Here is a 24,824-nt window from a genome sequence, read left to right as displayed (position 1 = left end):
TCATTTCTTAAAAATAGGCCATCAACTTCCATTCTTATATCAAATTAGAACGAGTGCCCTCATACGGGAGACTAAACGTTAATTCCTTTCCATTTCAATACCTACCAGAAAGGTCTAAATGAATGCCAAATTGCCCATTTATACCCGCATACTATTTTTATAACCCTGATTTCTATTGTTCTAGGTAAGTCGGAAAAACTGGACGAACGGTAATGGTCGTCGTATTTTGTCGTGCTGAGGACGTAAGTACCCTTTGACGTGTTTTTTCATATATAAAAAGGCCATGAGTCGAGCATTTAAGTTATGTCTAATATATTTCTCGGATATATTATTGTGTCAGACAAAAGTAGGTCAATACGTTTTCTTCAAATTCCTTGAGCAAAAACAATACAACTTTATATTATGATTTGACATTTTGCAACCCATCTCTCCATATAAGGTAGCACACCGATCGTAAATTTCAAAAAAGTTATAAGCTTATTTATGATACCAAGTTATGACATGTTATGATACAGACTTAAAAGTGCTTAGTATCAGAGAAAATATACTCAACATAAAAATAAAAATGTTTGCATGTTTTCTAAAAAAGCCAATTTCTGAATTTTAAGTTTAGTTTATTTACAGTGTTTTCGAGCTCACCGTATGCCATTATCTATACGAATTGTATCTATTTATCATTATCGCAAATGCCTGCAAACAGTGTATTTGCAAATCGGCACAGACATTCCAATAATAGTTGACACAGATTTTAGTATCCACGAAGTGGCCATTACGATTATTACACCCAGGAGGTCTAAGTGTCAAAGCATTTATTTATTTCTCCCTCGGGGAAAAGTCTCACGAAGATAATAATAATTTCTTTTAGCTCTGAGAGGCGTTTTATTGTGGAAATACGGTTTTGTTACGATATTACGACAAACAAATATTTTCAATTTGGCTAATTTATGGGGTACAGGAAAGGATAATGTGTATAATTTTAGAAAGGAATCCGTGAAAATTATTAAATTTAAATAGAAAATAGATTAACAATTAACATTTAAAAGTTAAAAAGTCGACGACTCTTAGTTTGCGTTAATTTAATAATTAATCGTATTAATTTGTTAGTGAGGAAATATAAATAATTAACATTATTACAGTATAATAAGTAACCGGAATCGTCTGCATATCCGTTAAGTGAGTTATACCGTACTTTATAGTTAGGGAGTAAAAAAACACGGTAACCCAATCAATGTTTATGCAAAAAAGTACGTACCGTTAAATGGGAAAATTCGTTTCCACAAAAAACCTATTAGGAACAATGACTTTTCCGAATTCAAGCTATTTACGCCATTTTTCAAAAAATATTCGCATAAGATTCCTTTTTTTCGCACAGGAAAGGCCATTAAGAAAAATTAAAAACAATCGAATATCGCACGCTAAGGGTTCAGATACCTCGAAATTCATCTCGCCAAGAATCGAACATTATCGCTGATTAACATGGTGAAGAAGTTTCCATCGCTGTCTACTGTCGTTCATTTGTCTAGTTTTTTACTAGTAGAGAAATAGTTCAAATGTTGTCTACTTCAGACAGCGACGGCGCGGTGGCGATGGTGACTCGCCAAGTACCTTCATATGGTGGCTATTATTAATTATGCTTTCTTTATGTTAAATTTGGTCTGGTTCCTCAAGCAGCACCCCACATTCCGTTCCACTACTTTCATCGTGCATTTGGTCCTTCTATTGGACCAAACATATGGGGTACTGCTGATTAGACGCAAGGTGCACTGCTGTCGCATGGACGGAGTGGGGGGTGAGAGAACCAATCACAGAGCAAGTTTTAAGCACCCCGCCGCCGTGAGGGGCGAGGTGCGATGATTCACAATGTTTTTATGTTGGGAACACGCGCGTTATTTTGAAAAACGTCAATTCTCGAGATTTTATATATTTGGGATATTGTGGGAATTTTAGCTAACCCAATGTGAAGTTGAAACAGTAATAGACAATTTCACTATATGTACATGGAAGATATGGGGAAGAAACAAGGATCGTCACATTTTGTTAGTTTTCATACTATTTGCATTATTTTACCGTGAACAATCGAATCGGTATGGATGCAAGTTTTTGGCGGAAAAAAGGAAGAATTTGCTGAGTTATTACTACGAATTCAAATTTTAAGATGTAAAAAGAACAGAGATTGTCCTGGCGTGTGTGTGTCATCTAACTAAAAAACTTGCCTGGAGGACATACTTAGTTTTTTGCCCATACCCTCATACCCTTCGTATAAAGTGGATTATCGCATCATAACATTAAAATTTGGTGTTTTTGCTTTTGTTGACAAATTTGAGGTAATGTAACGTTATAGTAACGTCGCGCTAACGCTCCGTAAATACCGAAAAGCGTAACCGTATTTCATTATGAGAATACGCATGCACGAAGCAGATGTCAATTACTGTTACGGTATTTCTCAATTAAATCGATATAATGATATCTGTCAGGTACCAAGTTAGGATGACCGGTTTCCCTCCATGTATATCGTGCACACGAAATCTGTTAATAAACAATTTAAGTCGTACATAAAACGCAATTTTTGATGCTGCACTTGCACCTTAAGTTTATACTCGCGTTTACCATATACGGAGGAAGACAATTTAGATTTTGATAAGGCCCGAATAACGGGTCCGGCTTTTCGATTGGTAGTGTTGTCAACAGGGTTAAAAATCGATCAATTTGTGGTGCGACGGCTAAAAAGTATGCAATATATGCTAACGTTAAATTGATGAAGCTTTACCTAGTTTATATCGATGTACATGTCTTATACATAATTTACTTAAAGTGTCTAATGTGAATTTACTCGGCGCGGCGGATAACGTTGAAAATATCTAAAAACATGTTTAAAGAATGTTGAAATAAACTGGTTAAATAACTCTCTACGCATATTAAAGCCATACCTTTTATCTGTAATAATTATTTTTCGCTACCATCAAATATTCGATTAAATTAATTTTTTTAGTAGGTAATAATGTGTAAAGCTTGCTAAAAACTATATCGACAGCAGAAGTGTTCGAAAGGCACTATCTTTGGAATGTTTCTATTTTCTACTTTCAAAAAAGTTTCCTCGCAGTGGGAAAAAATACGGCACTAGGGAGCGACAAATACTTTTTGAAGTTAGACACAAAAAATGAAAAGTCAATAAACAAACAGACCTAATATATATATATATACAATGAGTTAAAAAAGTTTTCAATATTATATATATATACAGGGTGTCCCACAAGTGTTTCATTATATTTCAGTGGGTAATAGTACATTGAAAAATAATATGACTCCCTATATAAACCACATTCCAATAATGCTTCATTAAGAAGATACAGGGTATTAAACTTTACTTAAAAAATCTAACTTTTATTGATATATTCAACACCGTTTGAGATATGTAAGTGAAATGTGGCATGTTTTGAGAGTTAATGTAGACGCATTTATTTATGCAAAAGGGCTATTTTTCGTTTCACCAGTGACGTGCGTACGGACACCTCTCAGCACATTTTTAAAGAAAAACATGGTGCGCCACTGCTTTTTATCAAAATAAAAATTATTTTTAGAAGTTTAATTTCATTTAGAAGAAAAATGCTCACTTGACTCTTTTTCGTCCGACGTATCGTTTGCCAGTAAAAAATTGAATACCGTCTATATGCACGATATTCTCTAAATGGTTTTAATAATATTAAGTTTGTTTTAAATATTATTTATTTGCTATAACATTATAGAAATTGTTCAAATTGGTGGCCATTTTGTTCAATACATAATTGAGCTCGCCTGTTCATTGATACTCTGATACGTTGAAATATTCCAGGTGTGTTTTAAGTTTAACACCCTGTATCTTCTTAATGAAGCATTATTGGAATATGGTTTATATAGGGAGTCGTATTATTTTTCAATGTACTATTACCCACTGAAATATAATGAAACACTTGTGGGACACCCTGTATATATATTACATTTTTAAAATTCTATTGCATTTAGGATATCCGATTTTTTATGCCAAGATCGAACATTGCATATTTCGCGGTCAGCCTCGTTTACCCAATATGTATGACCAGTATTTGTCGTGACGACAAAACACTTTTTATGAATATGAAAAAAGGGCCTCAAAGGAAACGAACTTCCGTATTTTAAACGGAACTCCACGTACATTTATCCAAATTCTATGAATAGTTACGTGGTCTTGCCGACTACTTGAATTATAAAAAGTCTTATAAAATGTTAAAATAAGGAAGTTTTTTTGTGACCCATTCTAGACATGTAATTAAATTCCATGAAGTGTTATACCCACACGAGATATGCTCTTATTCTGAAATAAACCTGCAACTTTCGCGTCGCAGATTTTCATCTAACGTTAATCCTTTCAATTCTACAGGCCTAAAGTCTGATGCAGTGTGTCACGTCATTGTCAGCCCTTATTTTTTGGATTATACAAGGTGTTTTTTGATAGCTTCTACACTTTTAGAGGAAATTCACTGTAATCGGAATTTTTACACATAGTGCAAATTATATTCTATTTTTTTGTAGCGAAACTGAGACGAATATAGCTCTCTATAATTCTCTTCATATCCTCGAACGATAGACGATACAGTCTCCAATACGATAAGTAAGAAAAGTAAGAAGAAATCGGATTCCATGCAAATAATATGTTGCAGATCTTATTAAGCAACGGATGCGCCGGTTTTTTTTTTATCAGAAGACAAGAAAAGGCGGCACGCCAATTTATGTTGGTGTCCGCCTTTATAATTAGACTGAGACCTATAGTCATTAGGCATAGTCGTATTCGACTCTTTTTGCCTTCATTCTCATTGTTTCGGTTAAGATTCGATCAATCTCGTTTTCTGCACTTATTTGACGCTTTCGTACAGGCATAACTGTGCAATGTTGTGATGGTAACTACGTGGGATAAACCTATCTACGTGTCAATTGGAGATTGAATTGGAGATTTTAGGAAATTGTCTGAACCACGGGAGAGATCCTATAGATCTCACTGAAACCCTTTTTGATCGTTGAAATTTTTACTAATAATATTAATCTTCATAATGATATATCAATCTTCTCACTCGAAATTATTCAGTTTTTCCACCTCAAGTGGAGATATGTACGTGCCAGTATACCTACATTGTACCTAGATCTGGCAATTCATCATAATTATTATAAAATTATCATCGTAACCGATCCATATAATTCAAGGCAATTATAATAATCTGCCAGTTATCTGAGATATCAACGTACTGGTAATAATGATTTCAGTGGTTTTAAATCATATATCCTGCTTGAGTACTAAACCGTGCCATAACAAGGTTGATCGATGAATTCATCATCCATAAAGTAATTCTCATCATTAAAAATGATGATAATGTGCACTTGAGGTCGTAAAAAGGAGGCTTGACCACCGGAATGATCTCAAATAGCAACAACGTTTGATGCATTTTATTTTTGATGTATCTATAATGGAAGGAGTGTTCCTTACAGCATTTCATAAGAGGTGCACTTTGTAAATATTTTTTTAGCTTTTGTTTGTATAGAATAAGCAGATCGAGTCATCACAAGAAGACATATAACGTTGCTATTGGGGAAATTGATTAATCAACGAGACGTCTCTTTTGAATTTATAGGATTTCCCGTGGTTCCAAAAATGTGTGAAAGTTTACTAGTACAATGGTACATTAAATTCCACACACGACGCGCCATTTCGACAGCATCATTAACTATCAAGCTATTTTCAGCTGGGCACATTATCGACTGTAACTCATTAGAAATGGAAAACTGTCGATAGAATAAAACGATTACAGCATACTTTATTGTCTAATCTAATCTAATGTATAATTTATTGGAAATTTCAGATGTTTTTTCAGTTTTTCCTGTATATGTCATAGGGTATTGTTTTTGGAATTCTTAGCAGTTGTCAAAAACGAAGTAATATGTTCATGTAAAATCAAATCGAGTCGATACCAAACAGCAAAGTAAGAAAGACATAGGTCATATGGATCAAAAGTAATATTTACTTATGCACTTCAATTATCTATTTCGCATGTGGAGTATCTACTGCACCAAGGAGACATTTGCTGCGGTTAAGTAGTAGTAGATACTTATAATAAGTGAGAGTCTTTTCTACTCGTTTTCCGCTACTCCACTCAAACTGAACTTTCCTTTCTGTCACTCTGAATTATACTCAGATCTTCTTATCTCCTACTTTGGAAATCGATCTCATTTTCCCCTCCTTCGATTTCTTCGTTAACACTGAGCTGATGTGACTCCCTGGCACTATTTTTATGTCATTTATACCTGGCTTTTAAACCAAATACGTCAAAAAGAGACCTGCAGTTGTTACGAGCGGCCATTTTTTTTCATCGTGAAACGACGTATGGTGGACGTCATTCCTGCGATGTAAAAACCAAATCGATGTAATTGGCATACGCGCGAAAGAATTTGATTTTATTGACATGCGAAAAAACGATGTCTGCACATTTTACCGCGCATTCCCTCCTTTAGAATAATAGATTAATTTACAGAAGTGCTCGGAGATATTTGAAAGCATTACTTTTAGTACATCGCCGCATTTGTTGGGGGTATTTCAAGTACCCTCCGAGGATGTGTCGCAAATGGCAGAAGTGAAAAAAATATGTTCCCGAGAATGACACTATTTCCTTTTATAGCTTATCGATAAAAAGGGGAAACGAGACTTGAGAATAGCAAAATATAAAGAAATAAAAACTGCTAGTTTAAAATAAATTGGTTCTCGGAATACTTGAAATTATTTGGCGAATGTTGTGTTTGTTCGTGCGTGAGAGTGGCAAATTGTTCTCTTTGCTGATTTAATATGGTAATCACTAATCGCTTCCATCGTTTGATTTATTAGTTTGGACGATTGAAGAATACGCCGACGTCTCTTCATTTTCTGCGTATCATTTTGTGCAGTTATTTATGTAAAAAACTTTTTTTTCTGCGAACATTTAAAGTACGCTTTGTTACACCTTACTTTATCAGAAAGAATAGTTTTTTCTCACTTTAACTGACGAGAAAATGGGAGCCAGCTGTGCCGCAAAAGTTTAAGACATCGTTACGTTACACTGACTGTGATACTCATGGAAAAACTTGTAGCGTTTGAAATGTTCTAAACTGTAAGTAGTAAAGGTTCAGATTCAAGAACAAAGTTTTTCTTTGCCCTGCGTTACCTAATTTGTAACAATTAAAATAACAAGACTGTAACCAGTTCAAACCATAAACCGTTGAAAGATACACGAGTAATACTAAAATATGTTAATCTTCAGCACAATCCTCAAAACTTTTTTTAAAAAGCATATAGAGCAAAAAAGGCAATAACCATGACACGACACCCTAATAAAATTCCAACACACTACTCTTATTTTTACCAACGGACATCGTTTCTGATTTGTCTCAAAACCGATATAATCCGACTATAAAACCTCTTTTATTGCACAATAAAATTATAGATAATACTTTAATCGCGTATTAGTGCCTTTGCTCCAGACATGCCACGGGGTTCTAATTAAATGGATCGTTTTATACTTCTTCGAATGAGGTTCTTGGATCTCCTGTAGGCAGCATTATGATAAAATTATCCTACACCAGATTGCAATCGTGTCATGATAACTTTCAACGTGAGTTAAATTTTATTTTTCAATTATTGCTTGAATAGGTACGAGTGAGAGTTGAACCACCTTATGGTCTTATAATGCACCAATTAAATTGATACATATAATTTAACTGGTTTGCACGATATAATTTATACTTAGTATAATAATAATAATTATTATTATTACCTCACTTATGTGCCGCTTGAATTATTTATACTATTCAAAAGGTGTAATAAATTCCGTGTACTAATTGGGATCTCGGAATTCGTATTACTTACAGGGAATTTCCGCAGGAATCGACGAAAAACTTGATTTCTACTAACCTTTTAAAATAAATAATTTTCATAAAACTCTCAAAAAAAACGTCAACGTTGGTTTTTGTGGGAATATAAAATTGATGTGGCGGTTGGGGGTGTGTGTGGGGGAGGGGGGGGGGAGGGGGGACCTTCACTGCCGTGTTTTTCACAGCAACCCGTTTAAGAATTGTAATGAAAAAAAAGGGTCACGTAATTCATGTATTATTGAAAGCAACCACGCGTCAACATACGTCAAACATTTTATAGGAAAATTTTTGTTGAAGGGTCCCTGTATATACTAAGCTAAATGCTATTCTTCGAAACTAGGTGGTTGATGTGATCTTGGTCTGATCTTATTGTTCAAGCTGCCGAAAATTGTTTAAATAAAGCACCGTTCCTGCGTTTTTTTTTATAACTTGTCATATCGGCATTTCAACCGTGAAGAATGATTTCATTAAAACCAATTTCTATTAGACCTAGAAGAAAAATTACCTTATGAATTTTTTGGAATTGCACCTGTTGACTGCAGTCGAGCAATTTAGCTGAAGAGCCACTATATCACTCAGGAATTGAAGAGACCGCTGACAGGTACTCTCGACAATTATCTCGATAATTTATCGATTAAAATCCTATAGTCCAGCACTGGCACTAACTACAGTACTTTACTATCATCAATGCAACGGCTCACTGCCCTTGGCCTTGAAATTAAAAGGAGTACTGTTGCAGTATTTAGGAGAAGAGTACGTCTAACCCCGGTTACCGCCTCGCGAAGAATGTTATCCGCAAAGTCCGTACTCCTTTTCGTTGGTACTTCTTGCAGGTTGTGAGCTCTTCGCGGAACATCGCCAGAGTGGGGGATAGGGCCTTTACGGTGCAACATATTCATGGTCGGTGGTACTATCGCATATCAACGACAGGTGGATATCGCTACCGGGATGCCTCACGAAAAATTGGGTTTAAGGAACTCCCGGAGGTGAAGGGGTAACTTTGGTGTCATGCGTAACTGAAGATCAACAAAAAATTTGTGTACGACGAGCAGTGGACGTGCAGTGTGTCGAAAAGGGTACTGACCATGGGGACCTGGAAAATAATTGTAGAATACTTTTGTATAACAACCAGAATAACGTTTTAAATCTCAGAGCTTTCAATTACTTCTTAAATTTGCTTAAAATACTGCAGCGACGAGCACTCTTCTGACATCGAAATTACTACACAGTATGAAATAAAAGTTCTAAATGCCAAATGATTGTGTTGAAAATTAAAGAAGAAATCTCTAAAATTCTAGTGATAGTTTCTTCGCTGAGTTAATCTCGAAATAACGTACACATCGTAAACTCCTTAATCTTAGACCCTTACATGCACTGATATTTTAAATAATCAATGTAACAGAGTAACAAATATTCTAAATAATTACTGTATCAACTGAAGTGAAGGTAAGCGATGGCTACTCGACAGTAACGAAAACAGAAGTTGTTTGCTATCGGCGCTCCTCTTTTGTGACGTAATAATTTTTCTCTTTGGCGTTTTTTTTTCTAGAAACCAACATTAACTTATATTTTTTAAATGTCGAAAAATTCAGGTAACTTTACCGACAAGCTAAGATCCATAGAAACGATACGCTAAAGGCACCTAATTGGTTGGTCTCTTGGTTTCTATGGAAATAATCTTCTAAATGAAATTACCAGTAGATTGATTTATTGACCCTATCGCCTACATGGCTTTATAGATAGCATCATTCAAAATGCATTCTGTGATGTACTTATGAGACAACCAATTCCGATCGTGAATTTTACGTGCTCATATATTCTATACAGATACGGGAACGCCTAAAGAGCTAGTGATCAGCTGATGTACCGGTAGAAAAAATGAAATTTATGCTTACCATTCACTTTTAATGGTACTACTTTTTGAAATTGTTATGTATACCAAACTTAATGACAAGATTGAATATTTTACAATCGCTAGAAAAAACTTACATTTGTTGATCTGCTTATAGCGACAAATCGTAATATTCGTGCTTGTTAACTTATCATTTGGTGGTAGTTTATAACTAGTATCCACGAGTCGGTACTATTCACTAATATTGCGATAGATTTTGATAGTGACGACTATGTGTGCGCAATGTGTGTGTGAGCAAATAATGCATTTCCTGTACCTATGTGAACAAAATTATTTATATTCATATAAATAAATCAGTGCACTAGACAGATATGGATTACCCGAGGGATTAACTGCATGCAATAGTGAGTTTCAAAGATCTTACATACTGGAACTAAGACTAATTGCAAGAATATGTGCCTGTTTCAGATATTTTATAACGGGTAGGTTGTTTTTGAAGTGGATGCGGGATCCATAACTATAAAGTAATGCTTGTATGAACATCTGTACATTGATTGATGTCGCAGTGCTATGGTTTGGATTTCTACAAGGATTTCTAATTTCTATCTCTTTGTTGATTTATTTACTAAAGAAACGGCTTGATGGAAGTGTAGCGGTGATTTAGAAAATGCACAATATTCTTACCAAAATTGAAACAACTTTTCGACGACGTTCGTCGTATTGAAATCTGATTAAGGCAACCAAATTCAAAATTCAATGGGATATCCAGAGCATCTGTAATAAAGCCTTGCTATTACATGGGTGTAACATTCAATCTGTTATGGCAAATAATTACAACCCATTAATAATGAAGTTTTATTTTCAAAATGCATGTTCATCTGCTTTAAATATTAATAATAAGACATAAGACCTTATGGTGAGTTCATTTCCTTCCATTTTGTCGTCGACTGGATTAGTGTGTTATTTCCCAAAAATGTGGGATAACATTGTAAAAAACAATACTGCACCCATTTCTTCTGGATTGTTGGTTCTAATAATAATTGCCGAGTTCAGATTGCATAGTATCTAAGGAGGTAAGCACGAGCTTCACAAATGAAGAAATATAATGTTGTACAGTACGGATATAAAGTAAGAAATAATGCATGTTTTCAATAAATTATTAAATGTAGAAAAAACAGTTGGTGCATGTGTCCTATATATATTTTTAAGACCTTATGATAATGTTGCATCTTCAGATTCTCTGTTCACTTTTGAACAAAGATGTTAGACGAGGTGTTCTCCCATCCATACTGACTATTCGGCCTATAGATTTGATAAAGTGTTTTTGTCATATTTATCTAATTTTGGAGGTGGATTGGTTGCTATGGATACGAAAATATTTCGCGCAATATAAGGAGATTCGTGAAATGTTTATTTACCCAACAAGTAGAACGTTCATTGCATTTGACCGAACTTCGCTTCGCGTCGTCGCGCTTCACGTCAGCAATCGAGTGCGATAATGATTATAATAAATAACTTTATTCTGTCAGTTTAGGGATAGAGCACAACACGTCATAGGAGTCACAAAGCATAACCTATTTTTGTTACGTACAAACAACAGTCCGACAGTGCCCCAAAGCATGTGGTTTCGAGCCAATAGGTTAAATCAATAAATAAAAATAACTTATTTTTATTTACTTATTTCGCAACTTTTTTTCGATTCGGAGTTTGTTGAGTTTTCGTTGACGCACATGAAGCTGGATGTCTCTTAAGCCGTAGTACTTATTACTATCTCGGTAATCGTAAGAACTACAAAATTGCTTAAACGGCGCAAGAGATGTCATTTTTGGTGACCACTTAAAATACAGGCTCGCCGTCGTCAAGTTATTGGATTCATAATTCATCAACATTAACCGTTTATTCTTCAAGTGCGGTCTTGAATTTTTATTTTTCTTCTTTGATGCCCTTTTTATTCTTTATATAATTATGAATTATTTTTTTTACTGTTTTAGAAAGCTCTATCTAATACCGGTTTCGCCAATGTCTTATTAAGACGTATTTGCATTTATTAGATGTAAATTTAACCCACATTTCAACGCAGCAATAACACCAAAAAAGAAAGCGAGTGGAGTTTTGAAAAATTATTGAAATAGCAAAAATGTGCATGTATGTAAGTTTCTACTTTAAAAATTCGAAAATAGATTAATGAGACGAAACGTCTAAAAAACTCATCAAAGTCGAAGCAGCAAATAAAGGATCAAAAAGGCCTTCGAAAATTAAACATGAAAATTGCAGGTCCGTATTTGAAAACAGTTAATATTTTGCTAAGTTATGAGAGCAGCTACAGTTTGGCACACTGCAGTGATACTTTAAGTTGTTTCCAAAAAGAGAATTCTGTTTCATTTAACTGACTTCCCTTACATTTACCCAGATACCAATAGTGGTACTACTTAAAGGAAATACTCTGCAGAATTTTCTCTTCAATAATTAATTAAGTTGAATTATTGCGTAACTACACTGTTCTCTTATTTGCATGACTAATAAGAAGTCAATCGGCGGATCAAATTGTCTGTAGAAGATTAACAGTGGTTATGTAGGTTACATCGACTATATTTAATTATAGTACGAAACAAATTATTGAAATTTCACAGAAAAAACTTATATCCAATCTAGCAAATCATTTCGCTCTAAGTCTTTAACGATTTAAATTCTTAAGGAAATAACATAAAAAAACATTTTCTTATTATCGTATAAAATGTGGTATGTTGAATAAGTTTTGACAGCAGTTTGGTTCCACTTGATTAACTACGGAGCAATAATACTTAAACTGCTTTAGTAGCTCGCACATTAACCGAACCGGGTATTTAAGACGGAAAACGTCTAATATGTCCGTAGCATAATTACTGAGGATCTAAAAATACAAGTAGATTAATAGATGAGATCTGGTCAATAAGATGAGTTGTAATCATCTCGCGGCATGGTCTAATCTTCGATGTACGGGGAGATACACACTTGATGAATGGTTGATTTGATGAAAAGGTTTTCTTTAATCAAATGATTCTTATTTTCTCTCCATTAAGCTCTGAGATTACATACATGATATGTAACATGCAGTGCATTGCATAATTTAGTGATGAAATTTCCTAGAGATTAGGTTGTGAGTACATAAAAAATGTGTGTGAGTTTTGAAGAAAATGTAATAAAATAAATCGAAGAATTAGATTTTTAACAAAATTTATACTGATAACTGCGGTTTTGCGCGATCTAGTATTATCTTGCATGCAAATTCCTTGGTTGCCCATAGTCATAATTAAACTCATGTGATCTTTCAGAATTTCTATAATGTTCGTGTGAGTTGTCAGGAGTCGATTCTCCATGATCATCATCTCTGGGTTTGCATGTGAGGTGATTTTTGCTCAAACCATAACTGACCCACTGCCTCGAATTTCGTCTATACAAACAGCAGCATGTTTTCCTCTACAGCATCTGTCCCTTTGAGACAAAAATGCAACTCATCGGAGAACATTATCTCACTCCAGTTCTTATCATCCCATGTTTCGTGATACCGGGCAAAAGTTAACTTGTAATTCCAAGCTGACGGTATAACGCTGATCTCGTGGTCATCATTTTGCAGGTCAATTTAATAGTACTAACCCTTCTTCTGGGGGTCCAGTCGCTAACGTTAACATCTTGAAACTGTTCTAGTTGATTTCATGGGGAAAGGGTAGAAACTGTTCTATCTTACAATACGTAGAAAATTAAATCGTCTTTTTGAGTGGCGACTACCATGATTTTGATTTTACACAAAATGCCGGATAGATAAAACCAGAATCAAGACCAAGACTTGCTTGCGAGACTCTTGAACGAACTTCAAAAGGAACCACTGTTTCCGAGACCTAATGTTGGTATGTCAGCAATAAAGGGCATTGAATTGTGTATATTGCCCGATGACTTTTTGACACCCTATTTGCTTACGGTCGTGGAATGATAGCCAAATGGCACAAAATCAGCACGGTTTGGCCTAAGATTCTAAGCTCACTAAAACATAGCATGTATTTCAACATGTTAGTGCAATCCCTCGTGATAGTCGTGCGGGTAAGGCAAATTTCTTTGATTCAGAGTGTTTCTCTCACGAAACAGTTCCGAAACAATTACATCACAAATGTATATAAAATATATTTAATTACAGCTACTTTGGTATCTTTGCCTACAATTACAATTCGTATTACATGTGTAGAGTAAGGTTGTACCAGTACCTGCAGCCACAATTCACACAATAATAAGACGTTAAAATTGACAATGCTCCCTGACAATATGGCGAATGCAATGTTTATCTCCAGATGTCACTAGGCAGAGTCGAATGCATCAAGGTGAAGGGTGATCAGTAGAAAAAAATCTCAATTACTAATTGAAATACCAGAGGCCTGTCTTGGATAAATTCATTTGTTCAACTTTTGTCAATCGGTTACACGATGGTAAATAGCAAATGGCTTAATCAACACTGTACGTTTATGATTCACCACCTGTTTTTTGCGCTCACCTGTAGTTTATCGAAACACACCAGCCTTAAATAGTTGTGAAAACCACTGCAACTTTTCAGACGATAGATTCCTAGTAAGTCTGGTAAGGTTGATTAGCAACAACATTACGGCTCTGGGTACTGTAAAGTCCGATTTACTACAGGTAAACTAACTCATAATGCAAGGTGGTATGAGACAATTTATTTCGAGATCCCCTTAGTTGGTTTTAGCGTTCCAATTTATGGCCCAAAATTTTTTATCAAAGTTCTACTCAACATCTAAGGAACCTACATTTCGTTTTACGATACGGAAAAGCCTTCAATTAGATCTTTCTATAATAAAACCCCATGAGGCAACAGAAACTGTTTTTGCGCAAATCTATTCCTGCTTGGCTATCTTTAAGTTCAGAATTACAAAATTGCATGCTTATACTAACATTATTATGGTTGTGTAGTATATGCATAGTATGGAATAATGCTAGATGCAGAAGAAAGAAAAGGAAATCATTTAAAGTGTAGCCGTGTCCATGATGCGCTCGGTATTTATAGAGCAACATACTCCTGCGTAGAACGACAGAAACAATATTAAAAACTTTATGAAAACCCTGTATATAAATACAATAGAGGGTTAGCAGACTTGTCTAACATTATTTTTTTATATTTCATCAATTGATTCCTCAATTTATAAAGTTTAATTCTTACTTATTTTTATCTGAGGGCTAAAACATAGAGAAGTATCTCCCGTTACCGGGCACCTCGACGTTTATCTCGCTTTTCGCCTCGCCAACAATTGAACACCGCAGTTTAACGTAGTTCGTTTCTCTAACGGAACGTGCACCGTTGCCGCATGGAGGGAGCGGGCTGTTGAGAGAACCAATCAGAGAGCAGGTTTCAAGCACCTCACCGCTAGAAAACAAAATATTTTGTTTCTCATGTTACGGCGATATGAGGGGCGAGGTGCGATACTTTACTATGTACTTACCCGAAGTATTAACGGCTTAAAAAGTTTTTAAATTTCAGAATTATGTACAGAGAAAAAAAGGTAATATATTACTCAATAAATCTTGGTTCTGACATATACCGAGTGATTCAAGAAGATGGCTCGCCTTAATAATTTTTTTGTTTTTAAACTTAGAAAGTTGAAAAGTTGGAGGGAAGCTATATGGAATAGAGTCGGTTGATTGTTATTAATGGTATTTATCTAGCACTTCCGGCTTAACTGAAAAGAACCTCGACTTTCACTGTTTAAATGTAATGTCCTATAAAGTTTTGCTTTTTTGGAATCTAACGGTCATTTTTAGTCTGAAAATATGTCATATTAAAAAAAAATGTGTGTTTTTTTTTTTTTTTAATTTAAACATGTATGTCTTTAGTCGACCGCAAATAAACTTGCTTAATGAGATTACTACCCGAAAAGAAATCGAAATTTTGATATATGAATCTTTGTGACGTTATATATATCGTTAAATTCATAATAAAACGCAGCATTTAATATATATAAAAAAAAATGCTTAATTTAAAAAAAAATGCTATATTGGGTTGGCACACGTTTATTAAATACCCCGTATAAAACCGTTGCCAAGCTTGGAAAAATACACGAACTTTCAATCAATTTAAAAAATTATTTTTTCTATTTCAATATATTAAAAAGTTAGAAGGGGGCTGGGACTTTTTTGCGTGGACACTCTGTATATATTTCGTTCATGCGTAAATTGAATATTAGAAAATAATGCGGATTTCTTCAGAAGAAGAATCCTTAAGCGGACGTGACTCTTAATGTGCAACGCGAGGAGATTGCATTAATTTAAGAAACGAACAACAGACAATGTAAATGTGCGAATAAAAGTTACACATTGAATTAAAATTCAGAATGGCCGCGGCCCGTTGTAGGAGTCGTGATGAGAATTACTTCAAATTTAACTGTTTCCACACAAGAGTGACTTTGTCGACTAACGCATAGTATTTTTCTACGTGTAACGGTGTGAACAGGTAAGGGTGCTTAAGCATTTTTCTATTGGTCAAACTGGGGAAAGGTTTGTTTTTTTACGAACTTAACGTTTCCATAGTTGATTATACCAGGATCGAACTTTTTAAGTAAAAAATTTTAAAAATATTTTATTTAATAATAATATTAAAAATAATAAAATAATTCAACGGTCGGTAGAATAATTTAAACAAGTCGAGTATAGTTTTGTAAAGATTTTTAAACTAAAATGCTTATTAAAACAGTAGGAACAGAATGGCTTCATTTAAAAATATCTAGTCCTCCATAAAATTTTTCAAAAAAGCGAAAGTTCACTTTTAAAATGTCTGGTAAAATTAGAGTTATTTACCCATTTAAGGGACTTTGTAAGTTTGATCAATTTTAAGATGGACATGACATATTTTTATTTGAACTTATGTCTTGAAACGATATTGAAAGTTTGGGTTTTAATGTAAACCAATCTACGTAAATGGCATTGTAAGAAACAGAAAAAGAAACGATAATCCGTCAAACATGTACTGAGATAATAGACAGAATCTAAATGATAGTTCGGAATGACTGTCGCTATCAAATGCAGAGGGTCAAAAATGAATAATTTTTGACGGCATTTTTTTACACTTTATAACAACTATTGAAGTTGTTTTATTCATAAAACTAGGCCCAGAAATTTCTGAAGCATGAGCTCTCAAAAATTACGAAAAAACTTTTAGTTACTACAGTTTTGATTAACATTTTTTATCGTATTATATACGCGGTTCATCTTCTAGTTTGTGGGAATTATTATTAAACAAAAAACAGTTTATTTTGCTTATATTTTTATGAGATGTTTATTTGAACATAATTGTGATAGAGGGTTTTATTCAGAAGACAAAAAGTTTTGAAAAAAGTGGTTGAAAATTAAGTTCAAAAACACAATTATATTTGACATAAAAATTCGTTACTTTAATCCTGTGAGTCGTGAGCAGAGCAAAAGACAAATTTGAACTAAACCTCTCAAAAGGTCAAATTTAACGAATAATTGTGGCGAGAAGTTTACGGCCATTTTGAATTAACGTCGTCATAAATGTCGCAAATGAAAAATAATACTTAAAGAAACATTTGTGTGGTGTGCCCATGTTCTTATTTAGAACCATTTTTCGTAAAAATGAATGTGGTGGCAAGCGTGGGATATAGGTTCTTTAAACCAACATTGACCTAATTATGCCTGGAACGAACAATGATGCGAGAAAAATATCACGAAAGAAAAGCCAATTGATTTAATTACAGATGCTTGTGCTTGTTTATGTATGGTCAAAATCACGTAACTTTCTATGCATATCGGAGGTTTCGTATCAGCAATGAGGCCACCTCTTTACAAGATCAATATGTAGCGGGGACACTGCAAGCTCTTTACACCGACCGTTTAAGAACTTGGGCATTATACCGAACATTAATAATAAAAATATCGATAATAGATAACCAGGAGCACTATTTTAGTTTTCAAAAGAGCAAATTTTTACCGCCAAAGTTAATAAGCAAAATGTTAACAAATTAAGCGTCAAATGTGCAAAAAATAAGATTATGTTTAGACTTTCAAATATATCTCTATTGTTTTAGCATATTAAATTCATATGACTTGTCGTTTTACTTAAGACGACTCTCAATTGTTACGTTTTGTGACGTGAATAAAAAGTTACGTGAGTGGAACCATACCCATGTGATTTCTACATAAAAACAATCACTCAAAAAAGTATTCGAACTAGTGAAAAAAATTCTGTAAACCGTAATTCTCGACTGATTTTAATCAAATTTTCAGGATATATGTAGAGAAATCCCCACTCCAAGATGATTAAAACCATATTGAAACATTTCCACCAAACAAGAAGTTTTCAATACGGAGTTTTTTTTAAGATACTGAAAAGTACTTTAAAAATTAAAATTTCTAAAGTTGCTCCAGCACGCAAACTGAATTTAGGTTTGAATTATCATCGTACAAAATTTGAACAAAGTCAGTCCGAAAATTGTGATTTACAGAATTTTTTTCTGCCGTACGAATATTTTTTTTGTGTGTGTCTGAACACTAAAAAATCGAACAATACTGCAATATTTGCTATCAAATTAACCTTCGTGAGTGTCCGAAGCAAGAACTCTGTTTTTTTTTACCCAACACTAAAAATAATAAAAAAAATCGGTAGTGTCATTGTATCTCATACTACGGTTCATATTCTCGGAAGAAGCGGTTATTGTTATAGAGCACTTCCCCATACTTCAACAGACATTAATTTCATATAGGTACATTTCACCTTTTATGATACGTCGCACATTTTAGCCCCATTTGATAACCGTGAATTGCAATTTCAATGTTTGTTTTATATCTGCAACGAATGCTCGGTTACGTCAGCAGTATGTAATATTCAATGTAGTTGCTAACTTGCTTATGCATATACATTTTTCTCAGTGAAACTCTCTTTTGAAGAGTAATTTGAACTCGAATTGTTTAAAATTTATAAGGCTAATTAGTCTAGGTTAACGTGTTATACTGAATAGTGACTGAATCCATTCATGAAAGAAGCGGCACGCAATTGTATGATTATGTTTGGAGTACTCGTCTTCTTTCAGTTTCGTGAGATTTTGATTCTCCGGAAGAGATAAGCGGGAAAAAGCTGAAAAGCCATTCTTGTAGTAACGTGTATACATGTAAATATATTTTCGGGTGATTTCATGATGTTATCCTGTATAATTATGTGCTTGATTCTGGCAAGATCCCCGTTATTTTCTGTTATAAATTCGTTCATCATCACGAGACGCGGTAGTGGAGTCAAAGAGGAGAATATGGAATTTTACTGGACTGCAGAAAAATACCGTAGCACGCGATAAACCGTAAACACAAGGCCTTGATTACACCATTTACTATTACCACAAGACATCTAACATCAACAATAGATAACAGATGAATTTAATCGAGACATCCGCATAATACTTCAACGCATTTCAAATCATTCAAACGTCCATTTCAAGATTTTTAATAATCACCATTTGTTATATAATCTCATTATAACACCCATTTAAAGATCCATGAACTGAGACTCTCATAATTTCCACGTATCGTGCAGTGGTTGAAAAGTAAGAACATTAGACAATTTCTCTTTTTCTCACCCATTTTTAATGGCATTCTTATCTGATTATATGATTAACTACATTGTGAAAAAAGAAGAATATTATCTATATATATATATATATACTTATTAAGCCATTGTTAACTTTACACCATTTATCCTTCAGGGATCTTCCAATATTAAGTTTATCGCAGAAATGTCTTTTTATGTGCAGTTAAAATTGTGCTAATTTTTCTGTTGAATCTGCATTTTAAAGATTGTTAACGAACAACATCTAGGGTATATATTTAGTGGGGTAAATAATGAGTTCACACGTAAAGTCGTAAAAACGGGCTGTTGCTCTCAAACAGTCGCTCCTTTTGACCAAAATTATGTAGAAATCGATGTCTAAGGCTACGATTCTGTAACATCCAATGTATCATTACCATGTTAACGTTCGATGTAAATAGTCCGGAATTCAGGCATTAGTGATAAAAATTTTACAAAGTGCCTTGCTCGAGTTCTGTCCCGCGAAGAGTTTCAACAACCTCTTCCTTTTACACATTCATAGACAACGTCCAATTTGTCGCTGCCCGGGCAGTCACTGCTGGAAAGCACTTCTTAATTTTCAGAGAAAACATAAAACTGTCATCTGAAGTATTTATTTATCTGTCTTCGCAAACGGAATAAAGTCCTTATTGGGGAATTCGCCAGCAAAATCTGCCGAACTGTTTCGAAGTGAGAAGAAAGTGAAACTCGGAAGAATTTCAATCAAGTTGATGACCAGGGAGAATTTATAGTTTCCGTTAGGGTTGGCGCCGGCTTTGTCGTTCGTCGTCACTGCAGCATCATAATAGGTGAATTTATGAATGCGACCTTGGCGATGCGGTAGTTAGTAGATAGTTATCAAGTCAACTGTCATGTGATATTAAATCCACTAACCGATTGGCTATTTGTAATCTTCTACGAATTTGCTACGGACACCTGGCCAGAGCCGGCGGCGAAAGTTAAAGATGGTTCATCTTGAACGGCGACGCGAATGCTTGCGACGTTTTATAAATCATTACGTTTGGAAACATATTATTTATGTTTTATTGACGTCCAAATATAGTTTATAAATCTAGCTTCATTATTGCTGATTTAAACATACGCGGTCGGTGGCGCCTCGATGTTTCTCTGAACAAACTATATAGACTGTGGCTTTTTCCGCCTACATACGAATACTGCCTAAATGTATAGTGGAAACTTCGCTCTTAAAATGCAATTTTTCCAATAGCTGTCTCGTGGGTTTTTATTAGTTTTGAATGACGGTAATCAAGCTCCATCCGAAAACTATTGACAAACCTAATTATCGTTAGATCTTTTGAGCTCAACACACTCAGGAAGAAACATTTCAAATTGTTCGTTCAACAGCAGGTCACGAAAATACCGGGCTCTAAACAGCACGACAAATCGATAAAAAAAAATTCGGGTCGAAATGACAAATCGATGACTCATGGTTCATATTCACTTGATCTATCATATAATGACTTCATTTTTTTCCCAAGCATCAATCATCGGATGCGTGATGAGCAATTTTTGCCGCCTGAAGCAGCGTGATAGAGAAGCATATAAAACTAAAATTTCTGAGCTGTCACCAGTAAAAAGGAAAAAATACTTTTCATGTTTCGCAGAAATAGCAATGAATTTCTACATCTAGTGCAACATTCAGGTGATTTCGTGAACAATCGCCGTGCAAAAACATTTTTATTGAGGCAAAAATTTGATACAACAAAAATCATGATTCATATTAAAATGTTGAAAGCATTTAGAAACTCGTCGGAATTCTAGATCTTGAAGAAATATATTTACAGGGTGTTTCATGGCCATACCAAAAATCTTTCAGGGGATATAGAACCCATAAAAACAAGTATTTAGAACGAAGAAAGTTAGATCTGAAATCGCTCCATTTCCAAGATGGAGAGTGTGTAATTTTTATAAAAAACATATTTTTTTAAGGGAAAAGAATGATTCACATATATCACACAGACCGGCACCAGGACGGACCGGCTTGACAAAACATCAGAAAAGCCATTTCAAATAGGTAAATTCACTGTTACTGCACAGCACGTCACGGAATAGAACGACATACATGGACATTCCTTTGGGTAATTTTAGCTTTTATGGTCTTATCCTATGTAGATAAATGTTGAAACATTTCAAGTGATAATGCACCCCGCTTATATATGAGGTGAAATCTTGAGGCGATGCTATCTTCACAAACTCAAATTAAAGCTGACACAATTTATTGGTTTGGTCCGTGCTGGTGCAGGTCTATGCATCCCTGTTATGTGAATTATCGTTGGTGATTTACACGAGCAGGGGATATTGAAGCAGTAGCAAAAAAATATATAAAATGATCTAAGGGTTCTATCTGTTACAACCTGTACTGCCAGTGATTGCCTGTATCCGTTTAGTCCCAGTAATCATCTCTCTCTTTGGATCTAACTCTCTAATTTTAGCAATAATTTTAGATTTATGTTCAGCGTATAAAAATCGTCAAATATCTAAAAATTAGTGCGTTTACCCTTTGAAGGTCCAAGCAGCAACTTTAGTCCTTCTCAGGAGAAACTACATTGAACAATTTACTCTCAAGGTTGCGTAAAATGTTTTACCACTTGTGAGACAATCATTCACTAGTATAAACAAATAAAAACGCAGTGAAACGAAAATACCTCTGCATGCATTTGCTATACCCGGTGTTGCAAAATTTTCTTCGGAGAATTCTAGGGCGGATTCGACATTCAAAAAATTGAAGCAAATGTCTATAAACATAGTTCCGCATCTGCTTCGTTAATGAAGTACACAGATTATAATGGATCTCAGTCTTTTCTCTACAGGGAGGTCCTATTGCCATGAATTACCAAATGTAACGGTTTAGGAGAAGCAATGAATAATTATTGCTATCTTCTAAACCGTTAGAGCTAGAAGATCGGTTAAGTGGTAAGACAAAAGTTGTGAAACTTAATGGCAAACTGACATTCGAAAGAGATATTGCCAAAAAAGTGTTAAAAATTACAAAATTCTAATGAGACCATTAACAAAACCATCGGGTATATATTCGTGTGATAGATTGTTGATTTTTATGGTTACGGGTACATCTAAAATATATAATAGAAAAAAAGCAGCCAGGTGTTTGTTCAAAAATACGAAGTTCGTGTCAATATCTTAGAAATTGAACTGGAAAAATAGCCATTCCCTATATGTAGACATAAAAAAAATAACATTTAGTACTAAATATTTTTGTGTAGAATCACCAGTTTGTCATTTACTTTGCAAAACCTGTTTTGAAAAATTGAATTTTTTTTCTTGAATATTCCGTACACCTAAAGAAATTTGGTACCAATTTTCGAATACTAGTTTTCTTCTTTACATTAACAATTTTTGGCTTATTTTAACCCTAACTGAGCTAAACTAACCTAACGGTTTAGGAGGTTGCAATAGCAAATTAACACACCCTGTATAGCTCTTAAAGTTCGGTAAAGATAACATACATGCGGTCAGTACTACTCTTAAAGTGATACTAGATTTGGCCTCCAATTCAACGCTAAAAGGCAAAACAATGGTATCGGTCTTAGGGATAAAAGTGTGGAAAATTACATAGAGACCATGTCCCTAAAACTCTATCACTGTGCATGTATACTAACGTCAATTGGGTTCGGTCAGAAACCAAGTGCGATAAAACCACTTGTGAATGTGTTTTGCACAACATTTCTCCTACAAGCAACATTATTCTCTTCTATAAGTTCAATTAAATTTGACAGAGCGATGAAATCTTTACGCCATCTGTGTGTTGAAGCATACTGCGTGACGTAGAAAAGTATTTGTTTTAGCATAAGAAACGTGCATGCCAAAAGTTATTTGTATAAAACCATTTTTACGGGGTGTTCTCTTTTCGATATCACGCAGTATATTTTGCCGCGCGCGCGTGAATGTAAAATGCTGATAAAAATTTTGGTGCACACACATTATCGCACTGATTCGCGGGGTGTGAATGGCGTTTTTTCGTTCCGTGGCTGTTTTTTTTTTGTTTATTTTTGCCAGTACGGTTCCCCTTTGTCTCGTTGGTTTTGAAAATATTCAACGCGATTCACCGCCAAGCCCACGTCTCTTTACTGTTTTACGCTTTTTTTTTTAATTTTTTACTTTTCCGGCCGGGTGGTACCTAATGATAGTTTAGTTGAATAACTTAACTAAAGAAGACATTGAAATGGATATTTGCAAATCACCCACAGACCGGTGCCGGTGGCGCCATTGCTCTAATGCAAACAGCTGTGTTTTCGAATTTCGTCACGGCTTGGCTGCCTTCACCTTTCGTGCGTTCATTACCAAGGCCGACTGAAGACCGCTGCCGGTCGCCGAACCTCCTGCAACTTCTGCTGCTGCTGCCGCTGCTTCTTCTTTTGCTCTGATTCATGAATTGCATCAGGAACGGTGAAGGTCGATTATGGAACTGTTACGTCAGAGGGTTGAACGTTCGTCTTTCATATGACGGTGATTATACCTGGTGACAACGGAAAGTGGGTCTTCTGTGTGATCTTTACTTCTTCATATGGTCATTGTCAAGTGAATACAGCATTGAACAAAAAGGTTGGAACTTTTTTCGAATTTGAAATATTTTGTGAATATCCAATTGGTCAACTCTGGGTTACAACATTATAATTAGTATACTATTGGTAAAATATACCGAATGTAATGAGATAGCTATATAAACAAATTTTATTTTGAGCCTGGACAAAGTGGATGGAACTTTTTTATTGAAGAAATTACAGACAATGAAAATAGTACAAACGGTTTTTTTAAATAAATATTTAATGTGGTGCCCATTTTCCCTGATCACATCGTTTCTTGGGATAACGTTTATAGTATGTTTGCAATGGCTACATTTTGGTGCCATTATTTTTAGATACGGATTGTTTAATGCAAGGACATATTAGTCGGTTTTCTTTGTCGCAACTAGAATTGGTTATAATTGCTTTTCGTTAAATGAGCATAATTACAATACCGTGCTAATAAATCAATCTTGCCATTTATCTAAAATAAGCGTTACTCTTAATAAGGCAAACACTAATTTAGCCGATAACGCCCTTCTAGCTGTAGTACGCCAAATGGACGTTAGGTTCTATAGTTTTAACGTTTAAAAACTTTGCAACTTGCAGTTTTCCTCAAATTCTTCTTCACACTCTTGGTCGAATTATCGCGTTGTCTTCGTAAACCTCGCTCCTCTCTTTGCAAACCTGATTGAAGTGACGCTACTTAACACTACAATAAATTGCTTCGTGAGTTGTTCCTCAGTTTCCTGCATCGAGATTCACTACAACTGTTATGAAACTCTTAGGCCAATCGTCCTTGCGATAGGAGAATCGGTCTGGACATTGTACTACCATGACATCACCGACAAATTTATGAAACAACTCCTAGGCGATAAAGTAGCACTTTATATGGATGTCCTATAGTGTTATGGCGTCCAAAGAT

General features: G+C 34.8%; 2 protein-coding genes across 9 annotated transcripts in view; one reads left to right on the top strand and one right to left on the bottom strand.

Annotated features, from left to right (window-relative positions):
- The window catches only part of neo (neyo), a 103,007-nt gene extending 94,266 nt beyond the window's left edge, over window positions 1-8,741 (bottom strand). For both annotated transcript variants that reach the window (XM_066285725.1, XM_066285724.1), the window contains exon 1: window positions 8,408-8,741. The gene's annotated coding sequence lies outside the window, so the exon portion shown is untranslated. The remainder of the gene's footprint in view (window positions 1-8,407) is intronic.
- The window catches only part of Atg16 (Autophagy-related 16), a 167,835-nt gene that overhangs the window by 102,802 nt on the left and 40,209 nt on the right, over window positions 1-24,824 (top strand). The gene's annotated exons all lie outside the window — the stretch shown is intronic.

Source organism: Euwallacea fornicatus, chromosome 9 (genome assembly GCF_040115645.1).
Source record: "Euwallacea fornicatus isolate EFF26 chromosome 9, ASM4011564v1, whole genome shotgun sequence".
Lineage (NCBI taxonomy): Eukaryota > Metazoa > Arthropoda > Insecta > Coleoptera > Curculionidae > Euwallacea > Euwallacea fornicatus.
Note: the sequence above shows the minus strand (reverse complement) of the source record. Positions and strands in the feature narration are given on the sequence as shown.